General features: G+C 42.9%; 1 pseudogene; it reads right to left on the reverse strand.

Moving 5' to 3' along the window:
- Positions 1 to 6,962: 6,962 nt before the first annotated feature.
- Positions 6,963 to 7,249, reverse strand: LOC144245823 (10 kDa heat shock protein, mitochondrial pseudogene; annotated as a pseudogene).
- Positions 7,250 to 10,129: the final 2,880 nt, after the last annotated feature.

The following is a 10,129-nucleotide window of genomic DNA, read 5'->3' on the forward strand; positions in this document are numbered from 1 at the left end:
AACTGGGAAATTAAACTCAGACTGCCGTGAAGCTGGCTTTTCCAATAAAATGGTATTTTGTAAAAGAGCTGGCGCTTGCTGCGGGTCTGTCCTAATACTTTTCCCCTAATGCATCTGCTTGGCATTGCCAAGCTCCACAATCATCACTAGACAAATATGAAAAGATAAATAAAAAAGACATGAAAACTTCACAACTAATTACTGAAAAATTAAATCAAAAACTTGTTTCTGGGGCGCCTGGGTGGCCCAGTCGGTGGAGCATCAGACTTCGGCCCAGGTCATGCTCTCACGGTTTGTAAGGTCGAGCCCTGTATCGGGCTTGGAGTCTGGAGCCTGCTTCATATTCTGTGTCTCCCTCTCTGTGTGCCCCTCCCCGGCGCACACTATGTCTCTGTCTCTCTCTCAAAAACAAACATTTTAAAAATTTTGTTTTAAAATTTCAATTTCTCAAAGGCTCAGCCATTAGGAGTGTGAAAGACCAATGGATCTTGTATATTGTACAATATGCATTTGCAATATAATCACTGGCTCACAAAAACATATTCTGAATTAAAATAATAGCAAACATATGAGTATCTACCATATGCTGTATCCATGTTTTTAATGAGGAAAAGTATTTTGTGCGGAGTACTCTGTGGATACATAAAGTGTCCATACTTCCTGCGGATTCATTTAATCCTCACCATAACCCACCCCCCAAAGTAGATGCCATTATTATCCCCATTTTACATAGACAGAAACTGAGGCATGGGAATATTGAATAACCCCAAGGTCACACAACAAAAAGATGGATGGTGAACCTAGAGACTAACCCACTGAGTCTGGCCCAGAAGCCGGTGATCGTAATCAAAAAGCCAGTGGTTGGCGTGCCTGAGTGTCTCAGTCAGTTGAGCTCCTGACACCTGGCTTCAGCTCAGGTCATGATCTCATGTAAATGTGAGTCGAGCCTCATGCTGAGGTTCATGCTGCCAGATCCAAGCCTGCTTGAGATCCTCTCCCTCTCTCTCTGCCCCTCCCCTGCTCTCACATGCTCTCGCTCTCTCAAAATAAATAAATAAATAAACTTAAAAAAAAAGTCTGGAGCGCCTGGGTGGCTCAGTCAGTTGGGTGTCCGACTTTGGCTCATGATCTCGCGGTTCGTGGGTTCAAGCCCTGCATCGGGCTCTGTGCTGACAGCTCAGAGCCTGGAGCTGCTTCAGATTCTGTGTCTCCCTCTCTCTCTGCCCCTCCCCTGCTCATGCTGTCTCTGTCTGTCTCTCAAAAATAAACAAAACATTGAAAAAAAAAAGTCAATGTTTCTCAACGTGTGGTCCCCAGACCAGCAGTGGCATCATTACCCGGAAACTCGAGAAAACTCTAAGTTCTCAGACCCCATCCCAGATTTTCTGAATCAGGGGAATGGGAACCACAGCAGGGTTTTTTGTTTTTTGTTTTTGTTTTTCTTTTGTTTTTGCTTTTCTTTTTTTAAATGGTTACTCATTTTTGAGAGAGACAGAGTGTGAGTTAGGGAGGGGCAGAGAGGGAAACACAGAATCAGAATCAGGCTCCAGGCTCTGAGCTGTCAGCACAGAGTCCGACGTGGGGCTCGAACCCACGAACGAACGGTGAGATCATGACCCGGGCCGAAGTCGGACACTTAACCGACTGAGCCAGCCAGGCGCCCCCCAAAGTTGGACTCTTAACCAGCTGAGCCACTCAGGCGCGCTGCCACCACCCACCAGAGTTTTAACCAGCCTTCCAGGCGGTTCTGCCACAGGCCAAAGTCTGACAACCACTGATCTAGACAATATTACCTCCAAATATTAGAATATTTTTTAAAAAAACAAGTCTGGGCCTAGCCCTACCCTGCAGATCAGAACGGGTGACATAATTTACACTCATTTGTGTTACTACATGTAATTATGGCCTATCTAAAAGACACCATCCAGGATTTAAGTAAAAACGATGTTTTTTAACATAACACGTATGTAATTAAGACCCTGAAAAAATTACCTGCACTTCTCAAATTCCTCAAGAGCCCTGGTGACCACAGGGGAGTCTCTGTTTATCATGACGGAACTTTGACTTTTCTGTGGGGAGAAGACCAGGGACGGAGGTTGTGGGTGGTTCTGCAGAGAAGCAAAGGACCCCCCTCGCTCCACAACAAAGCACAAAGTAAACTTTAAAGAGAGGAAATTCTGGGGTCAAGGGGAGGAAAACAGATCCAAGGCCCCTTGGACTGCGTGGTCGGAGCCAGCACTTTCCACCACAAAACCTGCCCTTCAACTTCTTAGGCCTTATTGGAAAATCTTGAGAGGCATCCACACTGCTTCAGGGAAGGAGGGAGGGGAGGGGGGAGGCGGAGTTCCACGCGGCCTGAGGAGGAGAGAACAGAGAAGCAGGGAGGGATGCAGGGAGGCAGTGTGCCCCTGGGGCCCCGCTTGGATGACTTCCTGTGTTTTGGCCTTGGTCAAAAGCCACCTCGCTCAGGCAGTGTAAACAGAATTGTCCAAGACAGCGAGAAGGGCAGGCGGGCCATCCCACCCCCCTGCACGGTGCAGACTCTCAGCACCTCCATTTCACAGGTGAGCAAACTGAGGCAAAGAGAGGTCGGGGGAGCCGTGCCTGTGCCTTCCCATTTCCTCACCGGGCGTCCCCTCTGGATTACGGGTCTTAGGACTCTCTAAAACTTGCTCAGCTGATGACGAGGAACCGCAGGAACCCCACGAGAATACTTTGTGTGTTCTGAGTGACTATTTTCTCAGTTACCCCCGGGTGCTGCATAACTAGACCCGGGCTTGGATACCTGGCAGTGAAGTTAGTTCATTACATGTACCTGCTTAAGACAACAAAATATCCTGGATTCTCTCTGGAAAAGAGTCTATTTACTTTTATTCGTTACATACACAGAAATAGAATAGAACAATGTATACCAACTACAAGGAGCCCTGGTATGCGCAACGCCCACCTGCGACAATTAGCTACTATCTGTCAATTTTGTTTCATCTATTCCTTGAGATATCCTGACATTTCACCCACAAATGCTTGCGTATACATCCCTCACTGGAAAGGAACTTTTCTTTATTTTTTTCTTTTTCAAATTTTTTATTTATTTTGAGAGAGACAGAAACATTGTGAGTAGGGGAGGGGCAGAGAGAAGGGGAGAGAGAGGATCCCAAGCAGGCACAGAACGTGATGCGGAGCTCGAATTCACGAAACTGAGATCATGAGCTGAGTGGAAACCCAGAATAGGGTGCGTAGCCGACTGGGTGCCACCCAGGCGCCCCGGGAAAGGATCTTTTCAAGTTTAAAAAAATTTTCTCTTTTCTTTTTCTTTTTGAAGATTTACATCCAAGTGAGTTAGCATACTGTGCAACAATGATGTCAGGAGTAGATTCCTTACTGCCCCTCACCCGTGTAGCCCATCCCCCCCCACACCCCCTCCAGCGACCCTCTGCTTATTCTCTATATTTAAAAGTCTCTTATGTTTTGTCCCCCTCCCTGTTTTTATGTTATTTTTGCATCCTTTCCCTTATATTCATCTGTTTTGTATCTTAAATTCTGCATATGAGTGAAGTCATTCGATATTTGTCTTTCTCTGATGGACTAATTTCGCTATTACATTAAATAGCCTCTAGTTCTACCCACGTAGTTCTAAATGGCAAGATTTCATTCTTTTTGAGGGCTGAGTAATACTCCGGTGTGTGTGTGTGTGTGTGTGTGTGTGTGTGTGTGTGTGTGTACATCCATATACCACATCTTCTTTATCCATTCATCCATCGATGGACATTTGGGCTCTTTCCATACTCTGGCTATTGTTGATAGCGCTGCTATAAACATTGGGATGCATGTGCCCCTTCGAAGCAGCACACCTGTATCCCTTGGATAAATACCTAGTAGTGCAATTGCTGGGTCGCAGGGTAGTTCTATTTTTAACCTTTTGAGGAAGCTCCATACTGTGTTCCAGAGTGGCTGCTCCATTCGCTTTCCCAGCAACGGTGCAAAAGGGTTCCTCTTGCTCTGCATCCTCACCAACATCTGTTGTTGCCTGAGCTGTTAACGTTAGCCATCCGGACCGGTGTCAGGAGGCATCTCATTGTGGTTTTGATTTGTATTTCCCTATGATGAGTGATGTTGAGCATTTTTTCACGTGTCTGCTAAGCCATCTGGATGTCTTTTTGGGAGAAGTGTCCATTCACGTCTTTTGCGCATTTCTGTACTGGATTGATTTTGGATACTACCCCTTTATTTGATGTCATTTGCAAATATCTTCTCCCATTCTGTTGGTTGCCTTTTAGTTTTGCTGATTGTTTCCTTTGCTGTGTAGAAGCTTTTTATTTTGATGAGGTCCCAAAGGTTCATTTTTGCTTTCTGTTTCCCTTGCCTCTGGAGATGTGTTGAGTAAAATGTTGCCGGGGCCGGGTCAGAGAGGTGTTTGCCTACTTTCTCCTCTAGGATTTTGATTGCTTCCTGTCTCACATTTAGGTCTTTCACCCATTTTGAGTTTATTTCTGTGAATGGTGTAAGAAAGTGGTCCAGGTTCATTTTTCTGCATGTCCCTGAAATGTTGCACCTAATGTCAAACTGAGACAATCACCCTTCTTTTGTTATTTTTTTTGGGGGGAGATGAAATTATTTTAGCGGTTATAAAGATAAAACTTGTATATTTTAGTAATAATACATAGCTGAAAGTATTATGCATTGCCTTTGATTTCTTGAGGTAGTGTTTTTCCCAGGATCTTTCTTGATTCCATACAAATTTTAGGATTATTTGTTCTAGCTCTGTGAGGATTGCTGATGTCATTTTGATAGGGATTGCAAGGATCTTTTAAAACATAATCATTATGCCAATATTGCATCTAACAATAGTGACAACAAATTAGTAACATCTAAACAAGCCAATATTTGCAATAAATTAATAACTCCTACCATATTCAAACTTCCTTGATTATCTCAAAAATGGCTTTTTATAAGTTTTTTATAGGCAAATGATCTGGTTTTGACAAACATGTCTGCCTCCCCTCCTGCCTTCCTTCCTTCACTCAACAGATATCTGTTGCCGGCCTACTATGTGTCAGGTGCTACTCAAGTCCCTGGCAAAGGGCTGTTAAAGCCACAGGTCCTGTCCTCAAGGACTGATGGGTCACCTGCCCCCTTCCCTGCCCTCTCCTGTACTCCCGCCTCCAGCTCCCACCTAAGAACATTTTTTAGGAGTTAGCTGAGCCCGAACCAGAAAGTCCAGTTACCAGATTATGGAATCTCAAGATTTTGGACAGCTTCTGGTACAATGTTCCTCAAAGAACTTTCTTCAGCTATTTTCTTGGGTTACGAATATAGTGAATATTAAGAATTTACCTATAGGGACACCTGAGTGGCTTTATGGGCAGAACATCTGACTTTGGCTCGGGTTGTGGTCTCACAGTTCGTGAGTCTGAGCCCCACATTAGGCTCCGCTGTTAGCACAGACCCCACTTTGGATCCTCTGTCCTCTCCTCTCCATCCTTCCCTCATTTGTGCTCTCTCAAAAAAATCTGGGGCACCTGGGTGGCTCATTCGGTTAAGCAACCGACTTTAGTTCAGGTCATGATCTCACAGTTCCTGGGTTCAGCCCTGCATAGAGCTCTGTGCTGACAGCTCAGAGCCTGGAGCCTGCTTCTGATTCTGTGTCTCCCTCTCTCTCCGCCTCTCTCCCATTCATGCCATTCATGCTTTGTCTCTCTCTCTCTCTCTCTCTCAAAAATAAAAAATAAATAAAAAAATTAAAAAATAAATAAACATCTAACAAAAGAATATAGCTATATAGAATGAAGCTAAGTGTGTTCAGGCTGGGAAAACACTACCTCAAGAAATCAAAGGCAATGTATAATACTTTCAGCTATGTATTATTACTAAAATATACAAGTTTTATCTTTATAACTGCTAAAATAATTTCATCTCTACCCCAAAAAATAACAAATGAAGGGTGATTGTCTCAGTTAGACACTAGGTGCAACATTTCTTAAAGTGAGGGCGTGATTAAAAGAATTGAAACAGTGAGAGTGTGTGTAATTTGGGGAGGGGCGGGGAGAGAGAGAGAGAGAGAAAATCTCAAGCAAGCTCCACACTCAGCACAGAGCCTGACTCAGGGCCCAATCTCAGAACCATGAAATCAGGACCTGAGCTGAAATCGAGAGTCAGACACTTAAATGACTGAGCCACCCAAGTGCCCCAGGAATCGGAATTTTAACATGCTCTCCAAGTGACTGTGTAGATTGGCTAGTTAGAGAAACCATTGATCAGGGAGTTCCTTTACTTCTCCACACCAATTCATGCTTAAATCCATTTTACAATTTCCTGACAAATACTCATCCTGTGTTAGCTTGGCTACCCCTACGAAGGGCAGAGTACTTTCCTTTGAGTCATCCTATTCTGCTGTAGACACTAGTGTTGTTGATTGTTTTCTTCTATTGAGCTGAACTTCCGTTTCCCTCAAGTTTTACTTAAGGGTCATTCTGGTGCTACAGAGAACAAATTTAGATCAGAAATTATAAAATTATTATTAAACAATAATATTTGTATAATGACCCACTTAAGAGACACTGTCTTCTAAAAGGCTGGTAGTTCTTAGAGAGATTTTTTGATACAAAATCCCAGACTCAACACACTAGGTTCTATTGCACTAGGTATTGCGACGGATTCTTAAAGGCTTTATTGAATTATGATTCACACACTGTTGTCTGGCTGGACTACTAAGAAGTATCCATTATATGCTTTAGGAAATTGTGGGGAAAATATGTAAAAATATCTGTACAAGGATTCGTTTTGAGGAATGGAATTTGTTAAGGAAGGTAGCTTTTATATTTTTCTCTTGATGAATCTTTTTGTTTGTTTGAGCACCGTTGGTTTATTATAAAAGAGAGACATGAGAATTATTTACATAATGACAAATGTCACAACTTCACTGGAATGGGCAGCTTCAGTCAATGCCATTTCAATGACTCATTTCAGTCTATACACTTTCCAAGAATGTCACCATCTACAAACTAATCCCCGTCGTCTAGAACTACTTTGGTGCCTCTGTATTCTGGGAGAAGAACTCAGTCTCCAACTTTCACACTAACTGGTTGAATCTCCCCACCCTTTCCAGTCATAGGACCGTTGCTTGCAATGCTTTTCCTTGAGATTTTTCTGGAAGTGTAATGCCGCCTTTGGTTACAGTTGCGGCTGCATTCCTTTCGACTAACACTCTGCCAAAGAGGGGAAGAAACTTTCTAAATTCATGTCTTGCCATGACTCTGTCCTCCAGGCTTGTAGTGACCCTGGGGCCATGTGAACGCGGGGGAAAACAGTGTCATGATGAATCTTCTGATTTTATCTTCAGGGTCATGAAATTTTTCCAGTATTATTTTCCTCCTCCCTCCCTCCCTTCCTTCTTTCCTGCTTTCCTGGCGCTTATCAACAAATGTTTAGTCTTCCTTCTATGAGGCAGGGGAGAGACTGCATGAGGAGAGCCAGTTCCGATTTGCTACAGCAACCTAGGGGTGGATAGACGGAAGGAAGTGGCGATGAGGCTGGAGGGAGGAGGCTGCAGTGAGAGTCAGGGAGGGAGGGAGACCGGGACCAAATCACCAAGTGGGTACAAGGGCACGGGAGATGGAGGAGGAAACATTACTCCAAGATTTGGGGACAAAGGGGAAGTGATTGGCAGAAACGGCAGGATGCAAGGGAGTGACTTCTGAAGAGAAGCTAATGCATTTGGACATGCTGGTGGAGGGTGTTTAATGGGCTTTTGTACTGCAGGCCGGAGTTTAGGGCCACGGTGAAGACGGAGGGGGAAGCACCTTAAGCCAAAGTAATGAACCTCAAAGACTGCAGCTTAAGACATCGATGAGAAGGTTGGAGGAGTATTTTGGGGGAGGAAATCTCTCTTAGAACTTCTGGAATAACAAAGAGAGTCTATGCCAGGTAATCCATATTTAGTAATCCTTGGCTTATAATCTCAGAACTCCAATGCCTCGGGGCACCCGGGTGACTCAGTCGGTTAAGCATCCGACTTTCGCTCAGGTCATGATCTCACGGTTCATGGGTTCGAGCCCCGCGTCGGGCTCTGTGCTGACTGCCAGCTCAGAGCCTGGAGCTGCTTCAGATTCTGTGTCTCCCTCTCTCTCTGCCCCTCCCCTGCTCACACTGTCTCTCTCTCTCAAAAATAAATAAAAACATTAAAAATTTAAAAAAAAAGAACACCAATGTCTCAGGGGCAAAATACCCTTCTAGTTAAGGGTTTCCTGATTTTCTGCTATATTTTCTACATAGATTTATCTTAGGTTTTTACAATAAATCCTACTTTCCCTTAGGATTTATAAATATTCGCTTCCTTTAGGTGATCTATTTTTGGTTTTACAGTAGCCATTTTGTGCCAAACTATGTAAGGTACTTTGTCCTACAGCAAGTTCTTTGCCTTTATAACTCTTTTTTTTTTTATTCTGTTAAAAACACACAGCTTCAAATTTACCACCTTAAACATTTTTAATGTACATTTCAGTGGCATTAAGTTCATTTATATCATTGTGCAGCCCACATCATCCATCCTTAGAACTGTTTTTATTTTGCAAATCTGAAACCTGTACCTACACACCACTAATTCCACTTTCNCTTTCTGTAACCTACTTTCTGCGAACTTGACTGCTCTAGGTACCTCATCTAAGTGGAGCCACAAGTATTTGTCTTTATGTGACTGGTTTATTTCACTCAGTATAATGTCCCCGAGGTTCATTCATGTTGCAGCACGTGTCAGAATCTCCTTTCTTTTTAAAGGCTGAATAATAGTCCATATTTTGCTTGTCCACTCATCTGTCAAAGGATACTTGGGTTCCTTTCACATTTTGGCTTTTGTGAACACTGCTGCTATGGTCATGGGTGTATAAATACCTCTTCAAGATGCTGGGTATATACTCTTCAATTACTCAGTTCCTTTTTAATTATTTGGGGTATATTCTGGGTCATATGTTAATTCTACGTTTGTGACTTTTGTTTTTTGGAACTGCCTTACTATTTCCTGTAGTGACTGCACCATTTTACATTTCCACCAAGAGTGCACAAGGATCCCAATTTCTTCACACCCTCACCAACACTTGCTATTTTGTTTTTGTTTGTTTGTTTAAAAGTAGCCATTCTAATGGGTGTGACATCTCACTCTTGTTTTTAATTTTTTTTTTTCTTAAGGATTTTATTTTTAAGAAATCTCTACACCCAACACGGGACTGGAATTCACAACCCTGAGACCAAGAGTCACACACTCCACCGACTGAGCCAGCCAGACGCCCCTCATTGTGGTTTTGATATGCATTTCCCTAATGATCAGTGATGCTGAGCGTCTTTTCATACATCTGTTGCTCACTCTTCTTTGGACTGGTTTTCATTCAAGTCCTTAGCTCATTTTTAAATCAAATCATTTGCTTTTTTTGTTGTAGTTGAATTGTCCATGTAATTCTTTTTTTTTTTTTTTTAATGTTTTATTTATCTCTAGGAGAGAGAGAGAGAGACAGCGTGAACAGGGGAGGGTCAGAGAGAGAGGGAGTCACAGACTGAAACAGGCTCCAGGCTCTGAGCTGGCAGTCAGCACAGAGCCCGACGCGGGGCTCAAACCCACGAACCTTGTCCATGTAATTCTTGATGGTTGTGTTTCTCTAAGAAATTTCTGTCCTCCACTTCCTCCCTTTAGTTTTTTATATTTTGTTAGCAAAGTGTGTAGGTTCTTTGAACTCTATTGTGTAGTTTCAGTGTGTATTTAGGAATGAAAACAACTTAAAAAATAAGAAGAAAATAAAACAAAAGAATCATAGTAGCTTCCAACTGGAATGTGGTGAATTATTACATATTTCACAAGCAAATCTTACGAAACAGAATTATTTGACTCGTGTGAATTGAAAAGGAAAGGAAAGGAGAAGGGCTGATTACCTAATTTAAAGCTTAGTGCACGGCTCCCACAAAGTTGCCCAGATCTACCTCGTGGCTATGTTCCCTCTGAGTCTGTTCCATTCTAAGACAGCCTTTCCCAGCATGGTTTTAAGATGACTTCCAACAGCAACTTTCTTCTTTTTCCTCCTCTCCCTCCTGTTCTTTTTCTTCAGTAAACTTCATTTTTAAAATGTTTTATTTATTTTTGAGAGCG

The sequence above is a fragment of the Crocuta crocuta genome, unplaced genomic scaffold (genome assembly GCF_008692635.1).
Source record: "Crocuta crocuta isolate KB4526 unplaced genomic scaffold, BGI_CrCroc_1.0 scaffold108, whole genome shotgun sequence".
Lineage (NCBI taxonomy): Eukaryota > Metazoa > Chordata > Mammalia > Carnivora > Hyaenidae > Crocuta > Crocuta crocuta.